Below are 13620 nucleotides of genomic sequence, written 5' to 3'. Positions count from 1 at the left end.
TTTTTTACTCCGTTCAATCCATGATGTCACAAATTTTTACAAGGCTACACTGTGTTTACTCTTCATATAAAACACTTAAAACCATATACAGATTAAATACTCACTTAAAAGTTCTTTCATTTTTCTGAAGGAGGATATTCTTTCTTCATGCTAATAAATAAAGAAAAAATGCATTATATTTTATTTTCTTAACATAGGTACAGGTCGACTGACTCCTGTTCCTGGGGCTCTACCACGCTAAAGATTTCAGATTTAACACACCTGAGTCTAGAATGTTCACGTGATTCTGAAGGTCTTACTTACCTGGATACAGTGTGCTGCGGACTCAGGCTGTTTGGATGGCAGGGGTGAAAAAAATTAAAAAGGCACCTTCTGTAGGACACAGGGCCTTTCTGTAAATGTATGCCAAGTATACTTTAATGTGTGTGTATGATTTTATTTATTTATTTCTCAGAATATTCTTTGTAAATATGATTTTTTTTAATTGGGCTTTTTTTTATTGGGCCTAATCTGAAGCTTCCATTCCATTGAGTAAGAAACGTAGAGCATGAAAATTGAACAAAAAAAATGAAGAGATAAAAGTTAAGACATATAGGGAGTTTTTGTCTTTTTTTTCTGTGGTTACTTTTTGTAGGGAAAGTTAAATAGAGCTTTCATTTTGAGGCAAGATCTTTGTATTAGTCCATAGAGCTGTTTTACTTTTGTCAAGAGAAGTAAATGACAGTGAAAAGACTCAGGTCTGTGAGTGTCTTATAAATAGGCTTGTTGGGAGCTGATCTTTCGCTTACGGCCATACCACCCTGAGAACGCCCGATCTCGTCTGATCTCGGAAGCTAAGCAGGGTCGGGCCTGGTTAGTACTTGGATGGGAGACCGCCTGGGAATACCAGGTGCTGTAAGCTTTTCCATCTTTCCTTTATTTTTTACTCCGTTCAATCCATGATGTCACAAATTTTTACAAGGCTACACTGTGTTTACTCTTCATATAAAACACTTAAAACCATATACAGATTAAATACTCACTTAAAAGTTCTTTCATTTTTCTGAAGGAGAATATTCTTTCTTCATGCTTATAAATAAAGAAAAAATGCATTATTTTTTATTTTCTTAACATAGGTACAGGGCGACTGACTCCTGTTCCTGGGGCTCTACCACGCTAAAGATTTCAGATTTAACTCACCTGAGTCTAGAATGTTCACGTGATCCTGAAGGTCTTAATTACCTGGATACAGTGTGCTGCGGACTCAGGCTGTTTCGATGGCAGGGGTGAAAAAAATTAAAAAGGCACCTTCTGTAGGACACAGGGCCTTTCTGTAAATGTATGCCAAGTATACTTTAATGTGTGTGTATGATTTTATTTATTTATTTCTCAGAATATTCTTTGTAAATATGATTTTTTTAATTGGGCTTTTTTTTATTGGGCCTAATCTGAAGCTTCCATTCCATTGAGTAAGAAACGTAGAGCATGAAAATTGAACAAAAAAGATGAAGAGATAAAAGTTAAGACATATAGGGAGTTTTTGCCTTTTTTTCTGTGGTTACTTTTTGTAGGGAAAGTTAAAAGGAGCTTTTATTTTGAGGCAAGATGTTTGTATTAGTCCGTAGAGCTGCTTTACTTTTGTGAAGAGCAGTAAATGACAGTGAAAAGACTCAGGTCTGTGAGTGACTTATAAATAGGCTTGTTGGGAGTTGATCTTTCGCTTACGGCCATACCACCCTGAGAACGCCCGATCTCGTCTGATCTCGGAAGCTAAGCAGGGTCGGGCCTGGTTAGTACTTGGATGGGAGACCGCCTGGGAATACCAGGTGCTGTAAGCTTTTCCATCTTTCCTTTATTTTTTACTCCGTTCAATCCATGATGTCACAAATTTTTACAAGGCTACACTGTGTTTACTCTTCATATAAAACACTTAAAACCATATACAGATTAAATACTCACTTAAAAGTTCTTTCATTTTTCTGAAGGAGAATATTCTTTCTTCATGCTAATAAATAAAGAAAAAATGCATTATTTTTTATTTTCTTAACATAGGTACAGGGCGACTGACTCCTGTTCCTGGGGCTCTACCACGCTAAAGATTTCAGATTTAACTCACCTGAGTCTAGAATGTTCACGTGATCCTGAAGGTCTTAATTACCTGGATACAGTGTGCTGCGGACTCAGGCTGTTTGGATGGCAGGGGTGAAAAAATTAAAAAGGCACCTTCTGTAGGACACAGGGCCTTTCTGTAAATGTATGCCAAGTATACTTTAATGTGTGTGTATGATTTTATTTATTTATTTCTCAGAATATTCTTTGTAAATATGATTTTTTTTAATTGGGCTTTTTTTTATTGGGCCTAATCTGAAGCTTCCATTCCATTGAGTAAGAAACGTAGAGCATGAAAATTGAACAAAAAAGATGAAGAGATAAAAGTTAAGACATATAGGGAGTTTTTGCCTTTTTTTCTGTGGTTACTTTTTGTAGGGAAAGTTAAAAGGAGCTTTTATTTTGAGGCAAGATGTTTGTATTAGTCCGTAGAGCTGCTTTACTTTTGTGAAGAGCAGTAAATGACAGTGAAAAGACTCAGGTCTGTGAGTGACTTATAAATAGGCTTGTTGGGAGTTGATCTTTCGCTTACGGCCATACCACCCTGAGAACGCCCGATCTCGTCTGATCTCGGAAGCTAAGCAGGGTCGGGCCTGGTTAGTACTTGGATGGGAGACCGCCTGGGAATACCAGGTGCTGTAAGCTTTTCCATCTTTCCTTTATTTTTTACTCCGTTCAATCCATGATGTCACAAATTTTTACAAGGCTACACTGTGTTTACTCTTCATATAAAACACTTAAAACCATATACAGATTAAATACTCACTTAAAAGTTCTTTCATTTTTCTGAAGGAGAATATTCTTTCTTCATGCTAATAAATAAAGAAAAAATGCATTATTTTTTATTTTCTTAACATAGGTACAGGGCGACTGACTCCTGTTCCTGGGGCTCTACCACGCTAAAGATTTCAGATTTAACTCACCTGAGTCTAGAATGTTCACGTGATCCTGAAGGTCTTAATTACCTGGATACAGTGTGCTGCGGACTCAGGCTGTTTGGATGGCAGGGGTGAAAAAATTAAAAAGGCACCTTCTGTAGGACACAGGGCCTTTCTGTAAATGTATGCCAAGTATACTTTAATGTGTGTGTATGATTTTATTTATTTATTTCTCAGAATATTCTTTGTAAATATGATTTTTTTTAATTGGGCTTTTTTTTATTGGGCCTAATCTGAAGCTTCCATTCCATTGAGTAAGAAACGTAGAGCATGAAAATTGAACAAAAAAGATGAAGAGATAAAAGTTAAGACATATAGGGAGTTTTTGCCTTTTTTTCTGTGGTTACTTTTTGTAGGGAAAGTTAAAAGGAGCTTTTATTTTGAGGCAAGATGTTTGTATTAGTCCGTAGAGCTGCTTTACTTTTGTGAAGAGCAGTAAATGACAGTGAAAAGACTCAGGTCTGTGAGTGACTTATAAATAGGCTTGTTGGGAGTTGATCTTTCGCTTACGGCCATACCACCCTGAGAACGCCCGATCTCGTCTGATCTCGGAAGCTAAGCAGGGTCGGGCCTGGTTAGTACTTGGATGGGAGACCGCCTGGGAATACCAGGTGCTGTAAGCTTTTCCATCTTTCCTTTATTTTTTACTCCGTTCAATCCATGATGTCACAAATTTTTACAAGGCTACACTGTGTTTACTCTTCATATAAAACACTTAAAACCATATACAGATTAAATACTCACTTAAAAGTTCTTTCATTTTTCTGAAGGAGAATATTCTTTCTTCATGCTAATAAATAAAGAAAAAATGCATTATTTTTTATTTTCTTAACATAGGTACAGGGCGACTGACTCCTGTTCCTGGGGCTCTACCACGCTAAAGATTTCAGATTTAACTCACCTGAGTCTAGAATGTTCACGTGATCCTGAAGGTCTTAATTACCTGGATACAGTGTGCTGCGGACTCAGGCTGTTTGGATGGCAGGGGTGAAAAAATTAAAAAGGCACCTTCTGTAGGACACAGGGCCTTTCTGTAAATGTATGCCAAGTATACTTTAATGTGTGTGTATGATTTTATTTATTTATTTCTCAGAATATTCTTTGTAAATATGATTTTTTTTAATTGGGCTTTTTTTTATTGGGCCTAATCTGAAGCTTCCATTCCATTGAGTAAGAAACGTAGAGCATGAAAATTGAACAAAAAAAATGAAGAGATAAAAGTTAAGACATATAGGGAGTTTTTGCCTTTTTTTTCTGTGGTTACTTTTTGTAGGGAAAGTTAAATAGAGCTTTCATTTTGTGGCAAGATCTTTGTAATAGTCCATAGAGCTGTTTTACTTTTGTCAAGAGCAGTAAATGACAGTGAAAAGACTCAGGTCTGTGAGTGACTTATAAATAGGCTTGTTGGGAGTTGATCTTTCGCTTACGGCCATACCACCCTGAGAACGCCCGATCTCGTCTGATCTCGGAAGCTAAGCAGGGTCGGGCCTGGTTAGTACTTGGATGGGAGACCGCCTGGGAATACCAGGTGCTGTAAGCTTTTCCATCTTTCCTTTATTTTTTACTCCGTTCAATCCATGATGTCACAAATTTTTACAAGGCTACACTGTGTTTACTCTTCATATAAAACACTTAAAACCATATACAGATTAAATACTCACTTAAAAGTTCTTTCATTTTTCTGAAGGAGAATATTCTTTCTTCATGCTAATAAATAAAGAAAAAATGCATTATTTTTTATTTTCTTAACATAGGTACAGGGCGACTGACTCCTGTTCCTGGGGCTCTACCACGCTAAAGATTTCAGATTTAACTCACCTGAGTCTAGAATGTTCACGTGATCCTGAAGGTCTTAATTACCTGGATACAGTGTGCTGCGGACTCAGGCTGTTTGGATGGCAGGGGTGAAAAAATTAAAAAGGCACCTTCTGTAGGACACAGGGCCTTTCTGTAAATGTATGCCAAGTATACTTTAATGTGTGTGTATGATTTTATTTATTTATTTCTCAGAATATTCTTTGTAAATATGATTTTTTTTAATTGGGCTTTTTTTTATTGGGCCTAATCTGAAGCTTCCATTCCATTGAGTAAGAAACGTAGAGCATGAAAATTGAACAAAAAAGATGAAGAGATAAAAGTTAAGACATATAGGGAGTTTTTGCCTTTTTTTCTGTGGTTACTTTTTGTAGGGAAAGTTAAAAGGAGCTTTTATTTTGAGGCAAGATGTTTGTATTAGTCCGTAGAGCTGCTTTACTTTTGTGAAGAGCAGTAAATGACAGTGAAAAGACTCAGGTCTGTGAGTGACTTATAAATAGGCTTGTTGGGAGTTGATCTTTCGCTTACGGCCATACCACCCTGAGAACGCCCGATCTCGTCTGATCTCGGAAGCTAAGCAGGGTCGGGCCTGGTTAGTACTTGGATGGGAGACCGCCTGGGAATACCAGGTGCTGTAAGCTTTTCCATCTTTCCTTTATTTTTTACTCCGTTCAATCCATGATGTCACAAATTTTTACAAGGCTACACTGTGTTTACTCTTCATATAAAACACTTAAAACCATATACAGATTAAATACTCACTTAAAAGTTCTTTCATTTTTCTGAAGGAGAATATTCTTTCTTCATGCTAATAAATAAAGAAAAAATGCATTATTTTTTATTTTCTTAACATAGGTACAGGGCGACTGACTCCTGTTCCTGGGGCTCTACCACGCTAAAGATTTCAGATTTAACTCACCTGAGTCTAGAATGTTCACGTGATCCTGAAGGTCTTAATTACCTGGATACAGTGTGCTGCGGACTCAGGCTGTTTGGATGGCAGGGGTGAAAAAATTAAAAAGGCACCTTCTGTAGGACACAGGGCCTTTCTGTAAATGTATGCCAAGTATACTTTAATGTGTGTGTATGATTTTATTTATTTATTTCTCAGAATATTCTTTGTAAATATGATTTTTTTTAATTGGGCTTTTTTTTATTGGGCCTAATCTGAAGCTTCCATTCCATTGAGTAAGAAACGTAGAGCATGAAAATTGAACAAAAAAAATGAAGAGATAAAAGTTAAGACATATAGGGAGTTTTTGCCTTTTTTTTCTGTGGTTACTTTTTGTAGGGAAAGTTAAATAGAGCTTTCATTTTGTGGCAAGATCTTTGTAATAGTCCATAGAGCTGTTTTACTTTTGTCAAGAGCAGTAAATGACAGTGAAAAGACTCAGGTCTGTGAGTGACTTATAAATAGGCTTGTTGGGAGTTGATCTTTCGCTTACGGCCATACCACCCTGAGAACGCCCGATCTCGTCAGATCTCGGAAGCTAAGCAGGGTCGGGCCTGGTTAGTACTTGGATGGGAGACCGCCTGGGAATACCAGGTGCTGTAAGCTTTTCCATCTTTCCTTTATTTTTTACTCCGTTCAATCCATGATGTCACAAATTTTTACAAGGCTACACTGTGTTTACTCTTCATATAAAACACTTAAAACCATATACAGATTAAATACTCACTTAAAAGTTCTTTCATTTTTCTGAAGGAGAATATTCTTTCTTCATGCTTATAAATAAAGAAAAAATGCATTATTTTTTATTTTCTTAACATAGGTACAGGGCGACTGACTCCTGTTCCTGGGGCTCTACCACGCTAAAGATTTCAGATTTAACTCACCTGAGTCTAGAATGTTCACGTGATCCTGAAGGTCTTAATTACCTGGATACAGTGTGCTGCGGACTCAGGCTGTTTGGATGGCAGGGGTGAAAAAAATTAAAAAGGCACCTTCTGTAGGACACAGGGCCTTTCTGTAAATGTATGCCAAGTATACTTTAATGTGTGTGTATGATTTTATTTATTTATTTCTCAGAATATTCTTTGTAAATATGATTTTTTTAATTGGGCTTTTTTTTATTGGGCCTAATCTGAAGCTTCCATTCCATTGAGTAAGAAACGTAGAGCATGAAAATTGAACAAAAAAGATTAAGAGATAAAAGTTAAGACATATAGGGAGTTTTTGCCTTTTTTTTCTGTGGTTACTTTTTGTAGGGAAAGTTAAAAGGAGCTTTTATTTTGAGGCAAGATGTTTGTATTAGTCCGTAGAGCTGCTTTACTTTTGTGAAGAGCAGTAAATGACAGTGAAAAGACTCAGGTCTGTGAGTGACTTATAAATAGGCTTGTTGGGAGTTGATCTTTCGCTTACGGCCATACCACCCTGAGAACGCCCGATCTCGTCTGATCTCGGAAGCTAAGCAGGGTCGGGCCTGGTTAGTACTTGGATGGGAGACCGCCTGGGAATACCAGGTGCTGTAAGCTATTCCATCTTTCCTTTATTTTTTACTCCGTTCAATCCTTGATGTCACAAATTTTTACAAGGCTACACTGTGTTTACTCTTCATATAAAACACTTAAAACCATATACAGATTAAATACTCACTTAAAAGTTCTTTCATTTTTCTGAAGGAGAATATTCTTTCTTCATGCTAATAAATAAAGAAAAAATGCATTATATTTTATTTTCTTAACATAGGTACAGGTCGACTGACTCCTGTTCCTGGGGCTCTACCACGCTAAAGATTTCAGATTTAACACACCTGAGTCTAGAATGTTCACGTGATCCTGAAGGTCTTAATTACCTGGATACAGTGTGCTGCGGACTCAGGCTGTTTCGATGGCAGGGGTGAAAAAAATTAAAAAGGCACCTTCTGTAGGACACAGGGCCTTTCTGTAAATGTATGCCAAGTATACTTTAATGTGTGTGTATGATTTTATTTATTTATTTCTCAGAATATTCTTTGTAAATATGATTTTTTTAATTGGGCTTTTTTTTATTGGGCCTAATCTGAAGCTTCCATTCCATTGAGTAAGAAACGTAGAGCATGAAAATTGAACAAAAAAGATGAAGAGATAAAAGTTAAGACATATAGGGAGTTTTTGCCTTTTTTTTTCTGTGGTTACTTTTTGTAGGGAAAGTTAAAAGGAGCTTTTATTTTGAGGCAAGATGTTTGTATTAGTCCGTAGAGCTGCTTTACTTTTGTGAAGAGCAGTAAATGACAGTGAAAAGACTCAGGTCTGTGAGTGACTTATAAATAGGCTTGTTGGGAGTTGATCTTTCGCTTACGGCCATACCACCCTGAGAACGCCCGATCTCGTCTGATCTCGGAAGCTAAGCAGGGTCGGGCCTGGTTAGTACTTGGATGGGAGACCGCCTGGGAATACCAGGTGCTGTAAGCTTTTCCATCTTTCCTTTATTTTTTACTCCGTTCAATCCATGATGTCACAAATTTTTACAAGGCTACACTGTGTTTACTCTTCATATAAAACACTTAAAACCATATACAGATTAAATACTCACTTAAAAGTTCTTTCATTTTTCTGAAGGAGAATATTCTTTCTTCATGCTTATAAATAAAGAAAAAATGCATTATTTTTTATTTTCTTAACATAGGTACAGGGCGACTGACTCCTGTTCCTGGGGCTCTACCACGCTAAAGATTTCAGATTTAACTCACCTGAGTCTAGAATGTTCACGTGATCCTGAAGGTCTTACTTACCTGGATACAGTGTGCTGCGGACTCAGGCTGTTTGGATGGCAGGGGTGAAAAAAATTAAAAAGGCACCTTCTGTAGGACACAGGGCCTTTCTGTAAATGTATGCCAAGTATACTTTAATGTGTGTGTATGATTTTATTTATTTATTTCTCAGAATATTCTTTGTAAATATGATTTTTTTAATTGGGCTTTTTTTTATTGGGCCTAATCTGAAGCTTCCATTCCATTGAGTAAGAAACGTAGAGCATGAAAATTGAACAAAAAAGATGAAGAGATAAAAGTTAAGACATATAGGGAGTTTTTGCCTTTTTTTTCTGTGGTTACTTTTTGTAGGGAAAGTTAAAAGGAGCTTTTATTTTGAGGCAAGATGTTTGTATTAGTCCGTAGAGCTGCTTTACTTTTGTGAAGAGCAGTAAATGACAGTGAAAAGACTCAGGTCTGTGAGTGACTTATAAATAGGCTTGTTGGGAGTTGATCTTTCGCTTACGGCCATACCACCCTGAGAACGCCCGATCTCGTCTGATCTCGGAAGCTAAGCAGGGTCGGGCCTGGTTAGTACTTGGATGGGAGACCGCCTGGGAATACCAGGTGCTGTAAGCTTTTCCATCTTTCCTTTATTTTTTACTCCGTTCAATCCATGATGTCACAAATTTTTACAAGGCTACACTGTGTTTACTCTTCATATAAAACACTTAAAACCATATACAGATTAAATACTCACTTAAAAGTTCTTTCATTTTTCTGAAGGAGAATATTCTTTCTTCATGCTTATAAATAAAGAAAAAATGCATTATTTTTTATTTTCTTAACATAGGTACAGGGCGACTGACTCCTGTTCCTGGGGCTCTACCACGCTAAAGATTTCAGATTTAACTCACCTGAGTCTAGAATGTTCACGTGATCCTGAAGGTCTTACTTACCTGGATACAGTGTGCTGCGGACTCAGGCTGTTTGGATGGCAGGGGTGAAAAAAATTAAAAAGGCACCTTCTGTAGGACACAGGGCCTTTCTGTAAATGTATGCCAAGTATACTTTAATGTGTGTGTATGATTTTATTTATTTATTTCTCAGAATATTCTTTGTAAATATGATTTTTTTAATTGGGCTTTTTTTTATTGGGCCTAATCTGAAGCTTCCATTCCATTGAGTAAGAAACGTAGAGCATGAAAATTGAACAAAAAAGATGAAGAGATAAAAGTTAAGACATATAGGGAGTTTTTGCCTTTTTTTTCTGTGGTTACTTTTTGTAGGGAAAGTTAAAAGGAGCTTTTATTTTGAGGCAAGATGTTTGTATTAGTCCGTAGAGCTGCTTTACTTTTGTGAAGAGCAGTAAATGACAGTGAAAAGACTCAGGTCTGTGAGTGACTTATAAATAGGCTTGTTGGGAGTTGATCTATCGCTTACGGCCATACCACCCTGAGAACGCCCGATCTCGTCTGATCTCGGAAGCTAAGCAGGGTCGGGCCTGGTTAGTACTTGGATGGGAGACCGCCTGGGAATACCAGGTGCTGTAAGCTTTTCCATCTTTCCTTTTATTTTTTACTCTGTTCAATCTATGATGTCACAAATTTTTACAAGGCTACACTGTGTTTACTCTTCATATAAAACAAAAGTTCTTTCATTTTTCTGAAGGAGAATATTCTTTCTTCAGGTACAGGGCGGATCACTCCTGTTCATTGGGCTCTACCACGCTGAATATATATATATATATATATATATATATATATATATATATATATATATATATATATATATATATATATATATATATATGGTGAGTAAATTAGATTTTTATTTATTGATAATTATTATAATGTAATACTTTTCCACACCACAAGAGGGACACATTTCTTTACTTACTTCTTCATGAACGATACAATAAAACCATGTCCGTGAAAGAAAGTAAATTAATGTGTGTGTGTGTGTGTGTGTTTGTGTGTGTGCGTGTGTATCCGTGTGTGTGTGTGTGTGTGTGTGCATGTGTGTGTGCATGGGTGTGGTAGTGGGGGGAAAAGTGGACCTAACTACCCAGGACCCGAGTAGGGAGAGGGGCCCATTTTTTGTGATGTTTTTATTTTTTAATTGGGCCCTCCAATTTACTATTTATTAATTAGTCTTTCAAATATATTGATAACATCAACTGAATGAATGAACCTTAGTCACAGTCCTCTCAACATAGTGGACATTGAGGGGGCCTCCTCCTGGAGGCGCAAAATGGTTTAGTCCGCCCGACAGCGAGCGGCTACAGGTGTAATGTCCAGAATGCCCAGAATGAATGACCTGGAGGCTAGAGACATCATGCTGCCCAAAAAACAGAAATCAGGTTATTAAAAGAAGTAAGAAAGAATGAGGGGAGGCAGCTGTGGACGGCTTTCTTTCCAAAAGGTGAACCAAGAATGCTTGTTATGAAAAATCCACTTAAAGTTAACTAAGTCCATTTCAGACAGCTGCTGCTGATGTTTTTATGCTCACACGAAGTTGTTAGATTAGCTAACAATTAATAATCATGTTAAATAATTGTGATTATGATTTTTGCTGAAGATTGTAGCTTAAAACTTTATGTTTTTTTCTTATTTTAGATAAATACCCCTTTTTTTCCTTTTTTCTCACGTTATTTGTGTACTGGCATGGATAGGGGCCCACTGACATTGAATGTGTACAGGGCCCAGAATTTGCTGCTACGCCTCTGTGTGTGTGTGTGTGTGTGTGTGTTTTTGTGCATGTTATACATGTCGTTGAGTGTGACCAACAAATACTTAAGTAGACAAGCTCCTTGCAGGACCGTTACTTAACTGTGGGCAGAACTAAATTCTGATTGGTTAATGGACGATGGGTTATGATTGGTTGACAGAAAGAGAACTGGTGTGGTACGGGCCATCTAGTGATCACTTTAAGGATTACCTGATTAGATGCTTTAGAATCTGATTGTGCTAGCGGGATGGGGCTCCGACAGGCTGTTACAGAGGCTACAGAGCGATGATAATTGTCTGTTTGACAGTTTGCGTTTTTAAAAAATTTGATTGGCTGGTTGAGGTGGTTTTCTGTTAATGATTGGACGCTTAAGAGCTGTATGGCTCTTTAGCGGTTGTCTAACTGCTGTTAAAGTTACTTATTTCAGTTACTGAAGGTAGTATAGTGCTCTGATTGGACGTCTGCGCGCCGTATGCCGCCGCGATTGGGTCTTTGGCAGTTTACTGGGCTCTGATTGGTTCTCTTGCGGCAAGGGGCTGGGCTGTGATTGGTCGGTGTGTTCAGAAAGCGCGGTCCGCTGGGTTCGGTTGAGTAGAAGCGGCTCCTGCAGCAGCGCGGAGGGAGACAAGGCTGAGTTTAATACATCAGTAAACTGGATTCTTATGAAACTGGACGCGCCGGATTAGACATTTATTTCATCTGTTTGCGCACACAGGTTCCCTCGCCTCCCGCCCTTTGTAAGTGTGTGTCTGCTGGGGTTTGTGGTGTGTGGTTTTGTGGCGGAGCTCCGGTTCGTGTTGGCGGATTATTTTATCAGGGTCTGAGGGGAGGCTGCGTTAGCGGACAGGCTAACGGACTTTAGCCAGAACTACGGTCTTTTTATGTGGGTTAAAATCCGAATTTAAGCTTTTATTATTTGCTGGGTATCTAAAACTAATATGTTTAGGCTCTCGAGGCGGTTAAACTTTTTAAAAGACCGTTATTTCATAGTTTACCCGCGGTGAAGATGATTATAGTGATGGTGTTGGTGATGATGGAGATGCCGTAGCTAGGTTAGCAGACACGCGTAGCCTTGTGTGCTAGCTAACGGCATCCCCAGAACCACCACTACCAGCATTAAGATACATTCATTACTGTTAGCTAAATATCTTAGAAACCTTTATTAATATAATTTGTACATGCAACTTGAATATCCCGAGACTTTATTATGGCTGATATAAACTCTTTAATATGTTTTTGTTCTTAATGCTTTTATTAGCTAGCTAGGAGTTTGGTGTGTTGGCCTCAATTTATGCATCTGCAGCATTAGTGACCCATTTCTGCACTTTTATTTTTAGTACAAAATATAGCTAGCTAGTTACTTAGCTTGTTACCAACTTGGTCTCCTTCCACACACACATACATCTCCAGCTGTTTCTGGTTTCTGACCTATATGCTTCTTCTGACACATTTTCTCTTCCTTTTATTTTCTATTTTAAGCACCAAACTGATGCACAATTACACATTTTAAGCTGTAGGTCAGTAATGAGTGGACAATATTACGATTTTATCGTATAGTGATGCTCTAGACTCATTTAGTGAAATTAGCACTGATATAAGTCTACTATAGTATCTGAATAGCATTTAAAAAAGCTTCTAATGCAGTTATTACTCCAGTTTGTTTGCAGTAATAATCATGAATTATGTAAATTGCATTAGAACATGTTCTTTCTTGTGTTTTTAATTTGTATCTTGATGTAAACTCCTCTTTGAGAAATACTATTAATGATTGTTTTTGTATATCCATCACAGTCATAGACTTTGTGTTTAACTTCTGATTGGCTGTCTTCTTAATGTGTGTTGTATTTAAAGCAGTTGCTAACGCTCTTAAAACTGGAAATTGTAGTTTTTAGATAACTTAATCCCAAGGTCAAGTGTAAGTTTTTAACTTACTATATGGATTTCCATGTATTGGCCCTATGTGTGAAAACTATGTGAGGAATACGAAGGTTTTTAGTGTAATTTGCATTAGTACTGTATAAATAGTTTAGTTTTTAGGTTTCATTCATAATTAGAACATGATTAGAATCCATATGGACACATTACTCTGTGCAGGGGCTACACAAATATGCGACTCTATGGATGCTGCATAAAAAGAAGCTGCGTGTAGATGTTAAATGAATGACTTGATGTGTAAAAGACCAGACAAGACACCCAGTTTTATCATACTTGTTGGCCAGATATATGGAATGTGGTGTTCATCTTTAGCCCATTCATGCAGTGAGCACACCCACCAGTGTGTGTGTGTGATACCCTGGGAGCAGTGTGTGTAAAGGGCCTTTCTCAAGGGCCTACCAGTGCTGTATAGACAATTATATGTACAGTAGATGCTACTAGTG

General features: G+C 37.5%; 1 protein-coding gene and 11 non-coding genes across 15 annotated transcripts in view; all 12 read left to right on the top strand.

The window, feature by feature from the left end:
* The first annotated feature begins 782 nt into the window (after window positions 1-782).
* On the top strand, window positions 783-901 carry LOC125802306 (5S ribosomal RNA). Its single transcript, XR_007439342.1, has one exon. It is a non-coding gene; the product is annotated as a 5S ribosomal RNA (ribosomal RNA).
* Window positions 902-1698: 797 nt separating this feature from the next.
* On the top strand, window positions 1699-1817 carry LOC125802304 (5S ribosomal RNA). The gene has a single exon (XR_007439340.1). It is a non-coding gene; the product is annotated as a 5S ribosomal RNA (ribosomal RNA).
* Window positions 1818-2614: 797 nt separating this feature from the next.
* LOC125802303 (5S ribosomal RNA) lies at window positions 2615-2733 on the top strand. Its single transcript, XR_007439339.1, has one exon. It is a non-coding gene; the product is annotated as a 5S ribosomal RNA (ribosomal RNA).
* Window positions 2734-3530: 797 nt separating this feature from the next.
* LOC125802302 (5S ribosomal RNA) lies at window positions 3531-3649 on the top strand. The gene has a single exon (XR_007439338.1). It is a non-coding gene; the product is annotated as a 5S ribosomal RNA (ribosomal RNA).
* A 798-nt stretch (window positions 3650-4447) lies between these two features.
* Window positions 4448-4566, top strand: LOC125802301 (5S ribosomal RNA). Its single transcript, XR_007439337.1, has one exon. It is a non-coding gene; the product is annotated as a 5S ribosomal RNA (ribosomal RNA).
* A 797-nt stretch (window positions 4567-5363) lies between these two features.
* LOC125802300 (5S ribosomal RNA) lies at window positions 5364-5482 on the top strand. Its single transcript, XR_007439336.1, has one exon. It is a non-coding gene; the product is annotated as a 5S ribosomal RNA (ribosomal RNA).
* A 798-nt stretch (window positions 5483-6280) lies between these two features.
* Window positions 6281-6399, top strand: LOC125802294 (5S ribosomal RNA). Its single transcript, XR_007439330.1, has one exon. It is a non-coding gene; the product is annotated as a 5S ribosomal RNA (ribosomal RNA).
* A 798-nt stretch (window positions 6400-7197) lies between these two features.
* On the top strand, window positions 7198-7316 carry LOC125802299 (5S ribosomal RNA). Its single transcript, XR_007439335.1, has one exon. It is a non-coding gene; the product is annotated as a 5S ribosomal RNA (ribosomal RNA).
* Window positions 7317-8115: 799 nt separating this feature from the next.
* LOC125802298 (5S ribosomal RNA) lies at window positions 8116-8234 on the top strand. The gene has a single exon (XR_007439334.1). It is a non-coding gene; the product is annotated as a 5S ribosomal RNA (ribosomal RNA).
* A 798-nt stretch (window positions 8235-9032) lies between these two features.
* Window positions 9033-9151, top strand: LOC125802297 (5S ribosomal RNA). Its single transcript, XR_007439333.1, has one exon. It is a non-coding gene; the product is annotated as a 5S ribosomal RNA (ribosomal RNA).
* A 798-nt stretch (window positions 9152-9949) lies between these two features.
* On the top strand, window positions 9950-10068 carry LOC125802296 (5S ribosomal RNA). The gene has a single exon (XR_007439332.1). It is a non-coding gene; the product is annotated as a 5S ribosomal RNA (ribosomal RNA).
* A 1766-nt stretch (window positions 10069-11834) lies between these two features.
* The window catches only part of myh10 (myosin, heavy chain 10, non-muscle), an 83598-nt gene continuing 81812 nt past the window's right edge, over window positions 11835-13620 (top strand). For all 4 annotated transcript variants that reach the window (XM_049479906.1, XM_049479905.1, XM_049479904.1 and 1 more), the window contains exon 1: window positions 11835-11979. The gene's annotated coding sequence lies outside the window, so the exon portion shown is untranslated. The remainder of the gene's footprint in view (window positions 11980-13620) is intronic.

The sequence above is a fragment of the Astyanax mexicanus genome, chromosome 5, assembly GCF_023375975.1.
Source record: "Astyanax mexicanus isolate ESR-SI-001 chromosome 5, AstMex3_surface, whole genome shotgun sequence".
Taxonomy (NCBI): Eukaryota; Metazoa; Chordata; class Actinopteri; order Characiformes; family Acestrorhamphidae; genus Astyanax; species Astyanax mexicanus.
This window is presented reverse-complemented; position numbering and strand designations above follow the sequence as displayed.